The sequence below is a fragment of the Filicampus tigris genome, chromosome 6, assembly GCF_054856515.1.
Source record: "Filicampus tigris isolate MCC_2025a chromosome 6, RoL_Ftig_1.0, whole genome shotgun sequence".
Classification (NCBI taxonomy): Eukaryota; Metazoa; Chordata; class Actinopteri; order Syngnathiformes; family Syngnathidae; genus Filicampus; species Filicampus tigris.
In genome coordinates, this window is record NC_141222.1 from 16,327,681 (window position 1) to 16,348,690 (window position 21,010).

The following is a 21,010-nucleotide window of genomic DNA, read 5'->3' on the forward strand; positions in this document are numbered from 1 at the left end:
GGGTGGGTTGTGCTTTTACATGATCCTCCCCCCCATTTCCTCCCTTTTAGTGTGGAAAACATACATTGAATATTTATCAGCATGATATGATGATATCTTTTGGTTTGTAAAAAAGGCAAATTTATCCTCATATTCTGTCATATTGTGACTATTTTTAAATACAACTTTATTTTGGGCTCATCTATTTTTTTCATCAAACTTCATTTTTAGAGTGGCAGTGGTTGTTGTTTGGTTGACTATCTTTGACTTAATCAGATGCCAAATGGAGTCCCGGCTTTGTTTTACATATTTTTTGATGCTATTCAGCTAGCGCTCACGTGCTAATCTCAGACACGAAACATTAGCTTTGTCCTCCAGGCGGGTTTCTGCTTCCATAATCAGCAACGTTTTAATCCATTTGAATTTTGTCCAAAGGTTTCCATGACAACTTGAAAATCTCCATGTCAAACATATTAAGAGATGGAAGTTGCTCTCACTAATTGATTCTACGTGATCTGATGGTAAATTATTTGACAGGATGTAGCACAGACCAGTAGAATGTGAGCGAATGTAATAATGAATCACGTGGAACGTTTCTTTGGCCTCTCATCAACAAAAACTGGAGCCGGAATTGCACCACTTTGCTTGTTGGTATGAAATGGATGAGGATGTATCTGACGGGGAAAAAAAAGTATTTTAAAATTTAAATAAATATGTTTAAAATATGCTAAATAAAATCTAAATGCTTATGTCATTGCTGTCCTGTGAGAAGCACTAATGTCCATTTTTTTCATTTTTCTTATTTTTACATGAATTGTGTTCCGCGATACAGACATCGCATTAACATGAAAACATTTTTTAAAAATCCAAAAATGTACATATGTGTTTTTCACAGGACAGTGACAATATTTATTTGGATATATTTAAAAATACATCTACAAATGTATAAATGTGGAAAACTAAAATAATATATACAGTACAATCTTCTCCAGTTTATGCATAACCTTAAATATATATACACACACATATTCAGTACATACTGTATACACATACATATACACAAAATGGTGTGCACAGACATTTTGGAGTGCAAGTGCCTGCGGGAAAAAAAAAAGGGCACCTCCGGGCATTTTGCAATGCAATGTGGCTTAGTCGGGGAAAACAACCCATCGTATTGTATTGCTTTTGCCTGTGACTAGCATATAAAGCTTGCAGAAAATTATGCCTGGATGTTGTTGTGCGGTTGGATAGTCCAACTACAACATGATGAAAACGAAATTATCATTCCATATTACTGCGTGGAACCGTAACGTCGGGGAAAGTGGAAATACGAACTTCACAATACTATAATTATCACGATATTGTGGGGAGGTTGGTGATATATAAAAAGCTCACGATACTCTCTAAAAGCTCACAATAGTGTAAAAACAGAAACTCATATTTAAAAATCACATCACAATATTCAGTTTTTGTACATAATAGCAGCATTCATAAAGAAATAGGCTGGACCAGTCATGCGCTCCTATTGGCGATTAGCGTGGGTCTTAAAACATAGGTGGCATCAAATTAAATGGCACTAATAAACTAGGGTGCTGGAACTGCACAAATGGAAAACAACTTGAAGTTGGGCTTTTGAACAGATTCGCTGCTATTAATATCGTGACATGATAACGACGATATATCGTGGCAATTTTAGTATCGCGATATGATATCAAGATATATATGAGGCAGAGAGAGCATGTGTGTATGTGTAAATGATATGTAAATATACAGTATATGTCATACTTTTGACAACAACTAAAAAAAAAAAAAAACACTTGTACTACCATTATAACCAACATTAAAATACTATACTATACAGGAGGCCCAAGAGTAGGCATACACAGTAATCCTCACATTTATGAACTTCTTTCTAAAAGCTTGTTTGTGTCTTGTCTTCAAACATTTCCTGTACATTCAATAAATACTTGTTGAGATAAAGGCTCATGTTTGCTTACAAACATAACAAATGGAAAATCCCAGACTAGAGGGATTTTAATGGATCAACAGTTATTTGTAGTTCATGGGAATATTTACTCATAAAAGTGTGGATTTGTACAGCTCCCCTTTTTCGGCACCGGTGTGCTTGTAAGCATTCAATTGACCGGACGCCACTGTGGATTGCACACTGCTCAGGATCACATGCTCGGTTGGCCCTTTGCGATATCTCCCACTTTCAGACGCTCCCTGGAGGATTCTCACACCAGGCATGGAAATGACGAGCAGCATGCACTCTATGTATGACATGAATGCAGATGCTCAATATGTTGGAAAGAATTGGGTTTGTCCTAGCAGGCAGTTGGAAAATAAAAGAAAGAAAAAGAGGGGGGAAATTTTCATTGGGGTGGTATTTTTTTTTATAGTAATAAAGCTTCGTTTCTACAGTTAAAAAAAAGACAAAATATTTAACACAAATAAATAAAAAACAAAAGAAAAATCTTCATTTTCAAAACATCCTTTTTTCAAACATTTTAAAAGGAACAAAGAAAAAAACGTTATTTTAACAGTAAAAAGAAAGAATGTCATTTTAATTGTTAACAAAGAAATACATATATTTGTAATATATTTTTGATGGCATTTTACTGGTTAAAAAAAGAACAAAAACAATCTTAATACAAAAGAGACATCTATCCATCCATTATCCATCCATCCACTGCTTATCCTCACAAGGCTCGCGGGGCGTGCTGGAGCCTATCCCAGCTGTCTTTGGGCAGAAGGCAGGGGACACCCTGAATTGGTTGCCAGCCAATCGCAGGGCACACAGAGACAAACATCCGCACTCATAATCACACCTAGGGGCAATTTAGAGAGTCCAATCAACTTACCATGCATGTTTTTGGAATGTGGGCGGAAACCGGAGTTCCCGGAGAAAACCCATGGCAGAAAACTGTAATTATTAAAAAAAAAAAAGTCATGTTAAAAATAAAAAAAGGTAAATAGTTTTAAAAGAAAAAACGTCATGTGGAATAAAAAAACATTAGAATTACAACATCGTTTTTGAAAAAAATTTTTTTTTTCATAATTTCATAATAATCAAATTTTGATAAAAGACAAAAGACATTTTATTAGCAAAAGAAAAATATGTAATAGCTAAAAAAGACAAGCGTATTTAAACAGTTAAAACTAAAAAGGTATTTAATAGAAAAATAGAAACATATTTTAATTTACAAAAGAAAAATAATTTTAATAGTTAGAAAGCTGTTTTAATGGAAAAAGTACAACGTATATTTGTATTAGCAAAAAACGTCATTTTGATATTAAACAGTTTGTCATTTTAATAGGAAAACACAATTTTAACAGCTAAAAAAGAAAACGTGCTATTTAATACAATTTGAATGATCTTTTAATAATTTATATGCCATTTTAAAGTAAAACAAAAGAAAACGGTCATTGTAAACGAAAGAGAAAGCCACTTGAGCAATTTAAACTTATATCAGTAGTTCTCAAGGGAAAAAATATGATGTAAAGTTAATAGTTGTAATGTTAGTACCTTAAAATGCGTTATTGTAATAGCAATTTATTTTTGTATTTATTTTTATTCACATGTTCAATTTACAAGAAAACCAAAACAGACAAAATCCTGCTAAGTTTTTTGCGCCATTGAGCTAGAAACACACGTAATTTCCGAGCGCCTTCTTGAAAGCAAATCTCAACGTCACATTCGTGCGACGGCCATTTGTCAAGCGAGAGGATCCGAAACCTAGCGGTAGTGCTTAGCGGCACTCAAACCCAAATTGCTCCCGTTTGACAAGCCGTTTTCTCCCGCTGAGACGCGACCCCTTCCGTCACAAACACAGGCCGTGACGGACTTAGATGCAGCCGTACGAGTGGCATACCCCGTCGCCCCCCCCGACTGCTTTGAGTCAAGCGGCTATTGCTAGCGACGTTTTTTCACTAGCACCCTCGCGCGGACGAATGCTAAGTTTTAGCCGGTGCCGCTAACGTGGTAGCCAGCGGTACCAGTGCGCTACACATTGGGAAGAGAAGACACGAAAGGCAGGGCATAACCCCACCGGAGGCTCCGGCCGGCGTTTGCTCCCTGTCGCCCATGAGGATATCTCGCTCCGGATACACCGCCGCAAGGAGCTACCGGAGAGGCCCGTCGTCCCTGGCCGTCCTCGCGCTTGTGAGGTAAACACACTCAGGCATTTTCCACACACGTAACCCGGGGAGCGAGGCATCACTTCGCGGGCCTAGCATCTTAGCATTAGCTTGTTAGCGACATGCTAACTTTAGCCCGCCTATCGTGCTTGTTCTCCTCAAAAGATTCAGCTTTTATTTGCATTTCTCTCCCCTAAGTCCAACTACCTGGATGGCGTCCAGTGTGTTTACACGGCTGGTGTAGCTTTTAAAGAGATGCTGCTAAAATAAAAGAAGCAGAGTTCGCTCCTTACTTCTCCAACTCGTTAACTAACTTTGTTCAGTGTCCCATTGAAGAAGCTCAAATTGTCTCGTGTTGCTGCTCCACACGTCTACATATTCTTGGGACAATTTGATAGAGAATAAAGCATTTTGCACCTTGATACTTCCATGCTTTAATATTTGTACCTGTATGATGTCTAGACAGTCAACAGGCTTGCTGAATCATTACGACAGGAGCTCTTCTAAAGCTTTGAAGTCGCATTTGAGTAATGGAATAGATCCCAATGCTGTAACCAGCACCTTATAGCCGCTTGGCTTGACTGTGAACAGCACCGTGATGCAAAGTTCCACTCAGGTCCAACAGGAAGGGGCAGCTCCTAGGACAGTTAGGTGTATTCAACAAAAATTGAAAGTATCCCAGTTTGAGAACATTTATTCAATCGAAGAGCCGGCAGAACATTATCGTATTTATTGTAGCCTAGTTGTTGCATCTACATCTGCATGTCATCAAGACTTCAGTCAGAGAAAATGAATTCAGTACAATTCCAAAATATGCCCTTTTCTTTTTGTCAAGTAACTAACTGAATATATGACATTGACATTTTTATTATTGTGTCATGCATACAATAGTACGCCCAGCCCGCATGGTCTTATAACACACCAAACAATCAGATTACCTGGCACCAGGAATGAAAACAGCAGCAAAAGAAATGTTTGTTCAAAACAATCTATCTCGTCTTCTGTTCCAAGCTTTATATGGCTGCAGATATTTGCGGTCGTGCTCAGAAGTTTACATACTGTGGTACAATTTGTGATCCCCCACCGGAAAATATGACTGTTGCCTGAACAGGGACCACTTTTCTTCATTGCTATGTTTTGTTTAATGATTCTGCTTCTCCGAAATAACCAGAAGTTTAATTTGAATCAGATTTTTAAAAATAAATAAATAAAATAAATGTTTCTCAACTCACAAATTCTCTTGTTGTCTACTCATTAAAAGTAGAGCTGCATTTCAAAACAGGGCAAGTAAATCAAAAGTGAAAATTGATCAGTTACAGTGCTTAACTGCGTAGTAGGTGCAAAGTGCTTTACTTTAATAAATGAAAGGTTTGAGTTTCACCTTTTCAGTTTAGTTCCTTGACACAATAGCCTCAAGCTTGCTACTAATTGCGTTGTTTTTAACCCCACAATATTGTGATTGTGATTTAATATGCCATTCTTTTTTTTTTTTTAAGTCCCTCTTCCCATGTATTTTTTTAACTAACACAAGAAAAAAATAAATCAGTTTTACAATAAATATCATAGATATTTTTTTTTATTCTCCATACATGGCTTGGTCGTACAGGTTAGCATTTGAAGTTAATCTGTACATTTTCAAGGTTTATTTTTGCTGAACAACGTCACTCAAATTCCCAATTGTACAACCTCCAGGCCTCTGCTTCCTTGAACAATTATTAAATTAATTTAATTGCTGTCATGAGTTGGTAAGAAGACTCAGCCATCTTTGCACGTGTTCTTTTAAAAACCTACAGAACACACAGTCATTAGAACGTAATCTATTTATTTCATTTGAATCCAAGAGAGAATAATTTTTTTTTTCCTACGTTCCACCTGTCAGGAACGATAACACGCCGAAAGATTCCAAATAGAGAGCAAAAGAGTGACTAAATGTATTAGCTCTGGTGAGCAAAGATACTGTCTGCATCTGCGGAAGCATGTTTATCAGATGTTTATCATATTTTCTTCTTCCCACTCATTAGTACGTGATTTTGGACATGTTTATGGCATATGGTGGCGTCGTCTGCCACTGACGAGTCAATCCTAAAATCCTTCCCATGGAACTGTCACCATCATAAAAAGAACCGCCAAATGACAAAACAAAGTCATGCTATCAAAGTTCCATTGAATACTTGAATTCTCACTTTTTGAGAATTTGGACCATTTTAATTAAACAGGGCAAGGCTCGAAATAAGTGCATTAGCATTTCAATTTGGGAGTAGGGCTGAACGATTTATCGTTTTGGGACCGAAATCGCGATCTAGGACAACGCAATTTCAAGATTGCCAAAGTTGCGGTTTCTTCAAAGGGCACTTATTCCCCCGCTCACCATTAGTGGCATGCTACTGTGGGCAGGTCCAGCGCCGAACAGGTTAAAAAAAAAAAAGCGTTGTCCTACTACGCGCTGTCGCCCGTACTCCCGGAAGTCATATCGTTCGCGGCTGCTTGAATGCTAAGTGCTTAGCTAGCTTGCCCTGCAGCAACACGGTCTTTATTTATACTATATATAGGTCTGTGCAAATCAGAAACAAGCTGTGAACTCCGCATCATCGCCTCCGTTATGACAAATAAACGACCCAGCTAACAAGTAGCGTTTTCACTGCGGAGGCGAACGAGTGGTCGCTAACTGTGCTAATCGCTAAAGCGAAATGCAGAGTCGAGAATAGCACAGTAAGTGCTTTGGTGTACAGTAGACTTTATACTGAAGCCTGACTAGAACCGCTTAAGGGTGGATATCCAGCAGGTATGAACAGAACTGTTGTATTACAATCAACACGTATCTAGACAAAATATGAGGCGAGGGCCACATTAGCAATTTAGCACACGCTCTACACCGGCCAGAACTCGACAACATCTTAAATAACTTTAATTTTTCCACTCACCATTACTGTTGGGACCAAAAGATTAAGATAATAACATATGTATTACTAAGCCCTCAGTCTCTGTTTGAAGCAGTTAAGTCTCTAGCGAAAACATGGGAAAAATATTGACTTATGTACAAAGAATATTTACATTAGTACAAAATGTAAAACATTTTGGGGTTAAAATGTGATTTTTATATACGCAATTGCACATAAATGCATATTTATACTTGACGGCAAGTAGTGCAGTAATACTTGAACCATTTTTAAACATTTTAAAAAGGACCGCCTCCCTCACGAAACCTCTTTAGTGTTTTTGCATTATTAGTAGGGTTGGGCACCGAGAACCGGGAATCGAATGGAACCTGGTCCCTCATTCCGGTTCTCCCGGAACCGTTCAGATTTTAGAATGTCGGTGCTAAGTTTCAATTCCTACTTAGCCGCGCTATGAATGAAGTACGCTATACAAATAAAATTGTATTGTATCGTATAAAAATAAAGCTCTTGTGAAAAATAATCTAAAATAATATCACAACAAATGTATTAAAATAAATATACTGGTTAAAAACATCTCTGAGTAATCCATGGTAAAGTTCACAAATAGTAAAAAGTTCATGAAATTGAAGAACAGAGAAGTTCATGTGATTTGTCCAAAAATAACTCATGTTTGTTAAGAATCGGAATCGAGAATCGTTAGGAACCGGAATCGACTCAAAGAACTGGAATAGCAGAGTGTGAAGGACCCAAAACAAGGTAAAATTCACATTCAGCAAATCGGTATGATTCATTTAACGTACCTTGCTAAACTAACAGTAGCAGGGGGCTAATGTTATGTTAATTATGACTATATTTTTGTTATAATTGGCTGTACATTGACATACCAACTTACTGTGAAATAATGCACTCGCTCGTGAGTCATAATGACTTTTGGAACATCTTGAAAGCACCTATCCTTGTACCACGTTTTCAAAATAGCCCACGACTGTGTTGAAAACGGACCCTCGGCCCTCCTGACTGGTGTAAATAAATAAAAGGACAAGAGCGTAACTAGTGAGAGTCTCTCAGGTGGCGCGATGCATTCCTGAAGCCTAAGAAGCTTCAGTAGTTGGAATCGCTTATCGCTTCAGTGTTTGTTTAAGATTAAACGCTTGTTTTGTGGGAGCGCGCCGATAAGAGAGAGCAGGCCACCAATAACATCACGTCATGGATTTTAGGAGGAAGGATGGAAGTTTGAAACAGCAAGAAGAGCTGCCTTCCCCATGGTGTGTAGGCTGCGTGAGATTTAGGAAGGAGGAAATTAAAGGGCTTTTCTGTCTTTTCCCGCGAGAGATAAACACATACGCGCACACGCACATCTACACGCCTCTGATTCAGCGTCATCAAGTGTGCTTGTGTGCTATTTCATGATCAGCTCATCACATCCTTTTCTTTGCCTCCGTACTTTGCTGCTTAACAACCGAACTGATCACCTGTCAATCATAGCACTGGCACTGAGGTTACGCTTACATTCACACCAGCAACTACTTATGTTTAGCGTGAAATCTGAAGTAGTTTTAGGCCTGTTAAGAGACGCTAAATGCATGGCTTTATCTTCTTTCCGAGTTCAGCGAAAGCTTAGTTTGTCTTGACTGAAGAAGTGTTTTTTTTTTCTTTCTTTTCTTCTTCAAACCACCACATCAAAGTGTGCCTGTCCGCATCCATTTGCCCAAATTTTTGGTTTGGTGTTGTCTTTCTTTTCAATCTGAGTTTGGTGAAGCAGTGTATCATCCACTGTCTTCATCTAATATTAAGTTCTGACTGAATGATAACCTTGAGCAAAAATAGCATGGTATTAAAATTACAGCTTTAAAAAGTCTTCTTCTTTGTATATTTGTGTAAATAAAAACACATTCTATTTTATTTAATTTTAAAACTATTTAGTACATTAAGAAATGTGAACCATGTAAAGTTGAAAAAAATTAACATTCTTTAGTTTTAATTCTTAGTAAGTCACGGTGTCCCATTACTGGTGAGCTGTTTTGGAAAATAAACACTTAGGCTGCTCATGTTGTCCTTGGGGCTAACTATTACCCACTGACACCGTGGTTTTTGTTGTTGTTGTTTTTTTTGCGGGGGGGGGGGGGGGTGGGTGACAATGTACATTAATCGACATTGGAAAAAGGCATCCGTGTATGCTCTCGTATTCGTCCCTCCCCACGCCTGTGTGTAACTGCTCACCCGTCCCCTCTCTGCTCATCAGAGAAGGAAAGCGAGAGATAAAAGTACCCTTAAAAAGAAAATAAATGCTCATTACAATTGAAACTTTGACTTTAAAACCGCAGTAATCGGCCCATGCCTCGACGCAAACATAATTTACGTCATTTGAACCCAGTGGAGCAAAACTATTTGTTGATACTTTTTTTCTAGTCCAATGTCACCTTTTCTACTAACCATTATCAGCCAAATCTTTAGCAATAACTATATTTTGTCCCCAGATTTGGCCAAATTTTTAGTCTGGCATTGTTTTCTTCCTCCATTAAGGGAGGCTCAGGAAGCAGCAAATCCTGCGGTGTCTTGACTAAACAAGCATATTTTTGTGATGACATCAAAGTACATCCTCTGCTATTTATCTGAAGATTTGTGCAAATTTTTGGTCAGACCTCTTTTTCTTCCTGAACGTAGAGAGGCTCAATAAGCAACATTTCATGCACAATCTTGACAAAAGAAGCTTACCGGTATTTGTCTGACTTGTGCCACATTTTGGGACCGGTGTCTTTTTCCTTTTGTTTGAGTTTAGCAGAACTTTGCAAGCAGCATATCACGCAGTCTTGACTAAAGAAGTTTATTTCCATGTCTATGACATCAAAGTACACCTAGCCACGTGCCACACAGCTGTGAACTCATTACGCAATCAATGCAGGCCATTGTAATATATACTTCAATGGATGTGATGCTAAACCTGCAGTGTGGTTCCACATGATGTGGGCTGGAGGTCTGCTCACTTAGAAATGTATGCAGATCAGCTCTGACCCACATTCCTTCTCACTCTCGAGTTGAATTATTTATTGTTTATCAAACTTAAAGGTAAGACGCATACTCTTGCTTCTACGTATTGACACCACTATTGGGATGTCGTAGCCTATTTGTCAGCATTGTTATCTGTTAAAGTGGCTGGAACTGGCGTAATCCAAGTTGCACTGTATTTTTCAGACTAGAAGGCGCACTTCCATTTCTTTAATGTTGTCAAAAATCGACAGTGTGCCTTACAATCAGGTGTGTCTTTATGTATGGATGTTTTGAATAAAGTTTGACTTAGTTGCTGTACTGGTTTGCGTCCCTTAAAGAAATCAACCCAAACACAATTTTTCCAAGAATATGTTCCCAGCAGGCCCATTTGTTGAAACACGGCATTCTGATAAATATTGCGTTTGTGGAATATGAGTTAAGCAGCAAAATCCACCTGTTTTTAGCCATCTCAGGGGGTGGCCATTTAGTCATTTCTGTCAACTGAAAATGACATCACAACTACTCAGGGCTCAAATATTTTTAAAAAATAGACATTGTGACTGTGCCTTATACTCTGAAAAATACGGTACACCCCAATGATGTGTGTGTGTGTGCAGGATGGGGGGTAACAATGCTTTTATAGACCTTACTTGGAACAGAAACAGGTCTTCTTCAAAGCGTTGCCACAAAGTTGGAAGAATCCAGTTGTCCAAAACACCTTGACAAATACAACTTTTCTGCTACATACACGTCTGGTTGGCAGGTGGAGAGCAAGAGCTACCAAAAAAAACAAAAAAAAACATGTTGAGCTTTTTATTAACTGCAAAGCCAGTTGTCTGGTGTAAATGGGATATTTGGTATTGATGCTTTTTCATTGGCAAAAGCAGTCCCTTGTAGGTAGTGTTTCAAATACCCGGTCAAGCAAATTTGTCATTTTAACGGGACACACAGCTCGAAAACTAGCAAAAATAAAGGTACTTGCTAGCCTAATCTTGCCCCAGGTGCCTGCAGGTTTTAGCTCCGTGCCCTCAGTCTCCTCACTGGCACTAAGAGGGGAAACAGTTTCCTCAGACAGACCCTTAAGTGTTGTAGTTCTAGCTAATGTGAGAACTTTGAAGATGACCTTAATCTTGGTATTGAAATGCATCTGGAATCCCACAAACCAATCTTTATTTTTGCACCCTCCGTGCCTGTGTGACTGTTCAATTTGTGAATATCATGCCTGGGAGATTGAGTCCATCAGAGCGTCTGAGGCACTTTTGGAATGTGCATAGAACGCCTTTTCTGGATTCTGACCTGGATCGGAAGGCTTCCTCGGTGGCGTCGCAGACAGCTGGGAGATCAGTTAAAGTGCCTTTAAGTCTATTAAGAGGGGATTATCCCTTTGTACGGTCAAAGTGAACTAAGCGGTGCAGGAGAACAAGTCTGTCACTTTCTTTGCTTTTTTGCCGTCCGATTATGTCCCTCTGCCCTTGTCTGTGTAGAAACGGCAACAAATGGACTCCGTATCCAAGAAGTCCATCCCAACCATTTGGCTTCCAAGATCCCATTTACACCAGACAACTGGCTTTGCAGTTAATAAAAAGCTCAACATGGTTTTTTTTTTTTTTTTTGGTAGCTCTTGCTCTCCACCTGCCAACCAGACGTGTACTTTCAAGGTCAGGAAATTACCGTGCCATGCTTATGCCAGACCATTTGGCTGATAGGAGTTTCCATGGCAGCAGCATGTTGCAGGCAGCTCAGGTCCGTTGCTGCGATTCCTTCCCCTCGGGGGTGAAACACCAACCTCAACCCCCCCCCTGTACTTTAGCACCTCTTCAAGGCAGCATCTGTGGCTGGCCTTGTGAAACAAAAGCACCATGCGAGCAGGTTTTCTGTGCAGTTACAGAATCCAAACAGCTTGATGAGCAGCTACATTCCGACCATTTCTAGCTTGTGTGTTGTATGCGTACACAAGTGGATTCATATGACATATGGTGAAACCCGGTTTATCGCTAGGGAAATGTTCCTGGCCCAACCCATTGCAGGTGAAAAACTGTGATATAGAGCAGTGTTTGTCAACCTTTATTGAGCCAAGGCACATATTTCACATCAGAAAAACAAATCTCACGGCACACGACTTAGCAGAACGAAAAAAGTGGCTATGCAGGGTCATTATGTACCTTCTGTCATCTAGTTACTATATGTGGTTGGCATAAATAAACAAAACCATTTTTTAAATTTGAAATGTATATTTTTATATAATTGACATTGGATAATTTCCCGCGTTACACCTGGTGATCTCTTCACGGCACACTGTGCCACGACACTGTGCCACAACACACTGGTTGAGAATCACTGATATAGAGTAAACTGTAGCATCCAGCCATTTGTTTTCTGCACCACTGAGCCTCAGTAGTGTTGTGGATACAGCTTTGATTACCACAGTTGAATAGGCTTAGGGCGTTGGAAGTAGGCAAGTGACTTCTACTTTCAGAAGCAGAGTCCAAAGTGTGGGGAAAGAAGCGAGCGCCCGTAAAGCCAATAAGAACATTGTTGTTGGAGGCAGCACTTTAGACACTATACTGAGTTACACAATAGATCTGTGCAGCCATCAAAAACTCATTGTGGAATACCCTTGCACACAGGTGGCTTTTCCAGTCCGTGCAAAAGGAGGTCCTTCATTTTATTTCAAACAAAGTTGAAATGCTAGAGATTTCGCATCGCCCTGACCCCCCTTTTCCCCTTTTGTCCCACACTTATCAAGTGTTGCACCACAGCTGGATTGGCTGTACGCACATCTGTTCTTTTCCCAGACCCCGATGTCCAAATCCACTTTTTGTAGCCTGCGCTCCGCACAAAAGCCAACTTTTTTTTTAGTTTGTATTGTCAGGCAGCTGTTTCATTCTGCGCATCAAAAACACTTCTTGACCAATTCCAAAATACACAGGAATTTATAAAGTAGATTGCCTTCCATGTATTTAAAAACAAATAAATGCCGCCATCGTTACCCTACTGACGAGTCAAAACCTAATAAAGAGAAATCAACCACTGTACATTAAAACTAAATGAAACTTAGATACAGTGCTGCCAATCCCCCCCCCCCCCGCCCCCCCACACAATTTGCAAGCACAAACTGAACTGTATGTGTGCAGCAAACTCAATTCAAAACAAGCATCAATTCTGCAGCTAGAATTAAGGAACAACTATTAAACAAGAGGCTTCAACATTTATTGCCACTTCCAGTTGAAGCTTGTATTTAAAACAATCACAATTTTGCCTTAAAGTCTGCTAGATTAATGCCACATACACACGCACTCCCCCCCCACACACACACATATATATGAGCACACGCATATATATACAATAAATAAAAACACAAAACACAAAAACAAAATATATACCCTCATATATTCTTTATCCTCTGCAAAGATTGACAAATCTTCAGCATTAATGCTGACGTGAAGAGCTGCGATTAGCTCCATGTGCATTGTATCAGTATGCCTATCTTATACTGCCCCCAGGTGGCCAATGCATGCGATTGTATTATTGTACATTTTTTGTGTGCTGTTGTGTTATTGTTAGTTTTATGTTTTGTAAAGCGCTTTATTACAGCTGTAGCTGTTGTGCAAGCGCTATATAAATAAAGGTGGGGTGAGGTGAGGGAACAGGAAGGCATTTTTAGAGTGATACTGTCAACTAGCCACCTAATGGAGTATGACTACTTATAAAAGTATCAATAGATGTGAAAATAGATGTATGAAGATCTAATACTGTACTTCCTTCTCTTATTACAGGCGGCACCACGGCGCCGTGACCCTCTGATGACCTCAGGGACGACGACAGCGGTGGCACTAACAGGATTTTTGTGCGCAGGAGGCGTCCACGCACCCGGGCCGGCATTCGAAGCCGAGCCCAGCGCTCGCGGCCTGAGCAAATACAAGCAGACAGAACTGTGAGTAAACGCCACACCCCGTTTTATTTTTTCTAAAATAGATCAAGCAGTGTTTACCGCACGCAGGACGAGTGTGCAAAGTGGTTGTGGGATTCTGTAGCACAGAGGTTCAAGTCTTTTAAATGTGAAATGAAGTCTGATGGCACGTTGTGGTGGAGGTAAACCTGGGTTCCTTAGAATAGCCATTAGCTGTCCACTAGGCTTCTCATGTGGTCGATGCACAGTGCTCTATATATCTGTTCTGGAGAGCTATGTGACTATAGTATAAAAATGCAGTATTATTAATAATAATAATACTCATGATCACAAAGGAAGAACATTTAACAACGTTTTTATAAGTTTCCTGCTTGGCGGAAGACCAAGGAAACCTTCGTTTTGAACCTGTCAAAACGAAGTCGGATGGCTTTGTTATCAGCTGTAAGATGAAAACATTTGACCATAAACAACCTTCCGTCTTGGGCGAGAGTATGCTCCGTACATTTTCACAGCGGTAAGTTAAAAATAAAGTTTAGAATCCTCTTTCTTTCTCTCCTTTAGTCACATACGTGCATGCACTCAGTGAGTGAAGTAAAAGGAAAGAAGGAATGATCAACGACCATATACACTGTTAAAAAGGAAATGCGTACGTTCGTTTGTGTATCTTAAGTGGACGATTCACAAGCAAACACACAGCGCGGACCTTAGTCCGAATGACGGTCTTGTTATTGTTTGTCGCCTTTATCATCTGCAGGTCCTGCACCTACCCGTAAACCATTTATAATGTATGTTTTTTGCAAGATATCGGTCTCTGGCTTCACTGTCTAATTTATCTTTGTAAAGTCCTGCCAATTTCTTGCATTTTAACAGGTTTTTGAGTCAACAAATACACATCCTTTAACATGGCGCTACCACTCTAATTTGTCACGTAATTCATAACCTAGTGCATAGCGGCCTCGCCTGTTGAACTCCTCCACATGCAGTCACATCCTGTTAATGGCAACTGTACACCACTCCGTGGTATTGTATTGTAATTCCGCTTAAACCGCCCCTACAGCTGGAAGAAAAATCCACAGAATAGCTGCACCACTCTATAAGCCGCATGGTTCAAAACCTAGGAAAAAAGTTGCGGCTTATAGTCCGGAAAATACGGTACTTGATCGGTTAAAATTTATAGACAACATGAAAATCAAACTTGAAGAAAAGTAGTTCCCATTTATGCATTTTTCTTAAACGTAACAAGTAGAAAATGTGCACAGAGGTTTATCGAGCCATTAGTGTGACATCAACTGTAATGCAGTATAGCCTCTATGCTTTTTGGCCACAGAGTTAGCCAATTCAGATTTTAAGAACATTTTTTTTTAAATGATGAAATGAATGCCTGTATTTGGACGAATTTCCAGAATGCCGCTTGAACACTGAGTTTCTCCATGCATGATTTGGTGTCAAGGCTGGGCGAGGATCATCCTCTCTCAAGCGCCAACTGGACTGCTGTTAGAAATATCTCGAAAGCCAAAAGTGTTTTGTTTAGTGTCAAGAAGGTTACAGCGTGTTTTTTGAGGGGGATAGGGAACTTGAATTGCCATGAATAGCGAAAAGCTGCAAGTAACTGTCACCTTTGTATTGCGAATTATATACTTGGGAACTGCTTTAAATTGTAAAGGGGGAAAAAAGCATAATATGTCTTGTTAGTTGCGTTGGTGATGCTTCGAAGTTCTTAATTTGGTTCTCACTGTACTCTAAAATGTCCAGGCCGCCACAGGGATCTTCTCACGGCGAGCAAATGTGACTTTTTAGTGACAGTCATCACGCAGTGGGGGGGCGTTTTTAACAAGTGCTGACTCAGACGTCACCTGCAGGAAACCGAATTAATGACGGCACTTTACCACATTTGGCCGGTAGAGTGCAGCCACCCCAGATGATGAAGTAGTCTGCACCTGTACATTTTCATCACAAGGAATGATATCCGAATAATAGTTGTCAAAAGACAGACATCAAGCGTCTGCTTGAGTAAAGACGTCGGGACTGATAAGTTAACATGCAATGCCTTTTATGCCTTCGTATTCTTGAGCCTGATGTCCTGTCCTTTCTGGTGCAGTGACCACTTTGCTCTATGGATCAATACACAGATGCACTGAGCTGACACGGTGAAAAGCAATATTCATAAATAATGAACCCTCTTTTCCTGCATTTGCTCGGAAAGGACCATAACGGTAAATAGGATTGTTGCTTCACCCCCCCCCCCCAAATCCCAACACCCCCCCATCAACCACCCCCCCATCAACCACCACCATCCCCGAGATGAAGCTCAAACTGGACTGTTTCGTCTTCATCTTTAAGCCGTGCTGTTATCATCAAAGCAAACAGGAGGCATCTTGTGGGCAGCTTTAAGTGTGTATGATTGTGCGTGTGTGCGTATTTACAAGCAGCTGACGGTGACATCAGTGCACTTTGTTTTGTGCCACGCGAACCCAAAAAGACACTTCAGTATAGGGCTGAATGGTTTTTAAAAATAATGTTGCAATTGTTTTAATATGCGATTCCCGCAGCCCGCCCCCCGCCCCCCCCCCAAAAGTTTCTCTTCCCAAAAGACACTTCAGTATAGGGCTGAATGGTTTTTAAAAATAATGTTGCAATTGTTTTAATATGCGAATACATTGATTTCTCTGCGGAGTTTTCACGTTATTTTCTGCCTCTATGGTGAAAATGCCGGTGTGTGTTGCCTACGGTTGTACCAATAAGTCTGGGAGAAGCGCTACCTGCATATTTTATTGGTCAGGATGCAATTAGAAATGTTCTTTTATAAGGTGTATCTGCATCATGTTGTTAGAACCATGAACCTTGAAATGAAAGGAAACCCCATCAGGACAAAATTTGCTGCGTAATGTAAACCTAATTTCTGTCAGTCACAATTAACGATACTTAGATAGGGTTAGGACAGTCATGTCCAAAATCTGGCCCGGGGGTCAAATACGGCCCGGCCCGTGTTCAAATTTCCACCAGCCCTCTCCCTCTTCCATAAAATTAATGTTTGTCAGTACTGTTGACCACAGTAGAAAAGAAATTGTCACATATATACGCATTGTGTAAATTGATTAATTAATCTGTTTGATTCTCATTCTACAAGCGCAATATTAATCTGAATAGTGTAGACTAGTGGTGGCACATGCAATGTATTCTACCTCCCCCCAAAAGGGGTTTAGTTCCACTTTAATTAGTCTTTTTGTTACAGTTGACTGTGTTGCATATCAGAGTGGGGGGAAAAAGCCTTTCTGCTAATCACGTTATCGCTTATGAGTTTTCATTGTTTTGAAAGTGGGCCCATCAGTATTTAGGTCAAACAGCTTTGAGTTTATTTTAGAAGGCTGCTCTTGCCAGATGTACATTTAATCAACTTTGCTTTCTGTTCATGGTTAGATACGGTTATTTTATTATTTTCGCCCAATACACACACAATAGTTCTCCGGACTATTATTGTTATTCATTTCAGTTACGTAAATATGCCAGAGCTCACCTTGTGTTTGCATCTGTTTTTGTGGCGTCTAATTGAGAAACATCATCTCGTTCCCGTGGGTTGTTTCATTACTTGCCGTGCCTTTCTCCTGACACGATGGTGCCAATAGGGGGGCACAGGGAATCAATCAATGTAATGCCTGAGCTATTAATATCACACTGCTGCCGCACTTCCTTTTCGGAGAGGCAGTCATCCTATCGTCCCCGTGGCCAGCCACCCCCACCTTCAATGGCATCTGGTTACTATCAGATTCTTGCCACCGGCTTGTGTCGCAAAGGTGGGAGGGAACCTGAATTAATACTTGCGAAGTATGGGAAGGCAACTTTGTTTCGTGCCGTCCTCTATAAACAGTGAGAATGTGGGAGGTTTTATCTGAAGCAGAGGTACGTTTCTGTCTGAAGTCATTTTTTGTCTGTCGCAGTTCTGTTTTTATAAACAAATGAACTGTCATCTTTTGGTGTATGATAACAAAGTAACGACAATCAACTGTTCGCAGGCTCCTCTTTCGCCTCAGATAAATGAACCCGGAATGAGGTTTTGATGAGTTCCCGTGATCGCAATACTCAATTGTCCTCTTGAAGTTCCTTGTTGCCAAGTCTAAGGTCCCATCATATTTTGTAGGATCTCTTTGTGAAATGGCCAAATAACACCCAGTGAAGACATTTCTGCATTTTTGCAGCTGTCCCTCTTTTTCATACAGATTAAAGCAGTCATCTGCTGCATGTTGACAGATTACCATTGAAATCTTCTGTGCCCTGTTGTCAGATCCCTAACTACTTTAGCCCCAGACCACCACCCTTCTCCACACCCTTCCTCCACAAGCGTACCACCGCATGCAAAGTGGCTTTGCATTTCTCGTCTGATTCTGCCAGACCGCCCGCCCGCTCCCGATTAATGGAAGCGTCGGGAGCTCAAATGTCATTCGGAGGAAAGCACTTTTATCGGCAACTTGGAGGAGCTCAGTCTGAGCATAGCTGGTTGTGGTGGTGTTGGGGTGTGTGTGCGTGTGTGCGCGTGTGTATGTATCCACAGTGGTGGGTAAGGATAGCATCCTCAGTGCACAGCGACTAGCGTCGGGAGAGGAGCCAGACGTCGTCTTTTGTCTTTGCAACATCAGGTGAAAGTGTTTTGTGGATGTAAGTGGAGTCGATGGGGAAACAATCACAAGGGAATTGCAGCAAGCAACTACTTCTAATGTTTGTGTGCGGATATAAGTGGAAGTCTGTGGCCTGAAGATAACCCAATCTATGGCACGGAGTACCCAAGGAACCAGCGTCATGCGGAATTCAAAGCAAAATAGAAGTCGGAAGTGAGGACAACTTGAGATTCAACGAACAACAGGAAGGAAGGTGTTGTTTTAAAAAAAAAAAAAACCCAAAGAAAACATTTAAGCTCCACTAATGAGCAGGTGGATGTGCGGCTGTGGCTGCAGCATCATCTCCTCTCTGATGAAGAGGCTGGGCCGCACAGTGTGCTGCTCGGACCTCCTGTCCTGCAGCCACACTACCGAGCAGCTGCAGCGGCTCGCCACCGGCGAGCGGCCAAAATCCAAGGTAACTGCGGCCACATTTGCGCCTTGCCCTTGAGCGGTTGAAAAGTCTTAAGTGTCATACACACCTACTGATTTGTTTTTTGTTTTGTTTTATAGCATATAAAGCGATTTTTAAAAGCTGAGCGATTAATGTTGTCATACTAAAATGCTGACTTCAAAACTAATACTATGTAAATACCTAGATGCGATACTGAAATGATTTAGCGGCAAAAACCTAAAACATCAGCAAATTAAGTGCAATCATAAATGACAAAACACGGAACTTGAAATTCATCATATTTTTAGCAATTCAAAATAATGCTGGGCACTGGACAGTAGAGGATACTGATTGAAATTCGTACTGTAGTATAGCCTATATATTGTTGAGACAGATTTAGCACGTTCTTAACATTAGTTATGTGTTGTTGTTGTTTTTTTTTTCATTTTTATTTTTTAAAGTTAATTACTTCAGTCCGTTATTATAAATACATGTACGTATGTAGTATGTACACATCAATGCTCGAAATAATTTGTTTTCTTTGCGGAGCAGTTTTGCGAATCTGGGCTTTCATTTGAGGCGCAACATTCTAACTTCGTGGAGCTTTTTTTAATAGTTTAATTGCAAGGAACTAAAGTAAGGGTTTTATTGAACACACTGCTTTTAACCTCAAAAGAACCGAACGTGTCACTCGTGATATCGTATGGGCATGATATGACACAGCCCTTCCAGGCCTTGGCTGCAAATTGCATAAAGCACAGAGAGGCCTTGTGAATCTGCTTAGGTGATTTGAAACAATTCTTCAACTCTAACAAGTGTTGCATCAGAGAGCAGCACAGTAATTGATTCTTTAATGGAAGCGGCAGCCTTGACAACACTGTGCTAGAAATCATTCATTTAAAATGGATTACTTCAGACTTGCTGCAGTGATTGCTGCTCCTCAAGTGGACAAACAAATTCTTTTCCCCCTGAAAGGAACAAATAATGGGCAAAACAAGATTGCACATGTTTGCATTGCTGTGGACTTAGTTTCTCAAATTTCCTCTATCAGTCCGACGGGTTGGGAAGCTCCGCAAAGCTGATTTCGTGAAAGCCAGATTGCTTCAGGGCAAAGGCCGCTTTCACAATAGAGGTTATGAATTCTCATAGTTTCCAAGACAATTTATGCTCCCACAATTAACAATAGAACCGCTCAAAGGGAAATTGTTGTCACGCTGCGGTTGCATGGAAACTGTCAGTGTGCAGAGATAACTGTGCATATTTTGAGGATAATAGCGCGTTGATATTGAACGTAGACATGTAATTATTATCTTAATTTAAAAACGTTCGCTGATGTCTTAAGAGGTGTCTGACAAGTTTTTGTCAAAATACCTCAAGATTAGGATTATTACACTTTTTACACCTTAGCGTTTGCTGAAATGAGCTTATTTTGTTCCAGTTTCATGCAAGTGAGCAACTGTATACCCCACACCACCCTTTTTCAAAGAGAGAGCTATATTCTTATAAATCTCAGCCAGTGTTTACATATTTCATATGGTCACTTCTGCAACAGTCCTAGAAAATCACAATGTCCCATCTCTGGTGAGCTATTTTAGAACGGGCCCGCAGTAGGGCTGAACGATTTTAGGAAAAAATGGTATTGCTTGAAATCAAGCTTCAGTGCAATAGTCACAATGTACAGTAACATTTACAAACATGACACAAAATGCCATTATACCATCAAAACCATTAAAAGATATTACTCTAATAATACAAGGACAAAATGTTTTACATTTTGTGCTAATGTACATGTTCTTTGTACATGAATCAATATTTTTCCCATATTTTTGCTAGAGACTTAACTGCTTCAAACAGAGGCTGAGGGCTGAGCAGTATGGCTTTAGATACATATCATGGTATTATTAATCTTTTGGTCCTAACAGTAATGGTGAGTGTAAAAATAAAAACGAGATTATTTCTGATTGGGTTATTAAAGCCGTTGTCGAGTTCTGGTGCATAAGTGCACTTTAAAGAAACCGCATCTTTGGCGATCTCAAAACCACGCTGTCTGAGA

At 40.1% G+C, this 21,010-nt stretch overlaps 1 protein-coding gene and 1 long non-coding RNA gene across 2 annotated transcripts in view; one reads left to right on the forward strand and one right to left on the reverse strand.

Annotated features, from left to right (window-relative positions):
- Positions 1–1,060: 1,060 nt before the first annotated feature.
- Positions 1,061–4,486, reverse strand: LOC147146014 (uncharacterized). Its single transcript, XR_015087115.1, has 3 exons — positions 4,327–4,486; positions 2,844–2,905; positions 1,061–2,252 (listed from the first exon to the last, which is right to left on the reverse strand). It is a non-coding gene; the product is annotated as an uncharacterized LOC147146014 (long non-coding RNA).
- The window catches only part of fbxw7 (F-box and WD repeat domain containing 7), an 88,207-nt gene continuing 70,867 nt past the window's right edge, over positions 3,671–21,010 (forward strand). Inside the window, exons 1-2 of the mRNA XM_086033265.1 lie at positions 3,671–4,149; positions 13,781–13,938. The gene's annotated coding sequence lies outside the window, so the exon portion shown is untranslated. The remainder of the gene's footprint in view (positions 4,150–13,780; positions 13,939–21,010) is intronic.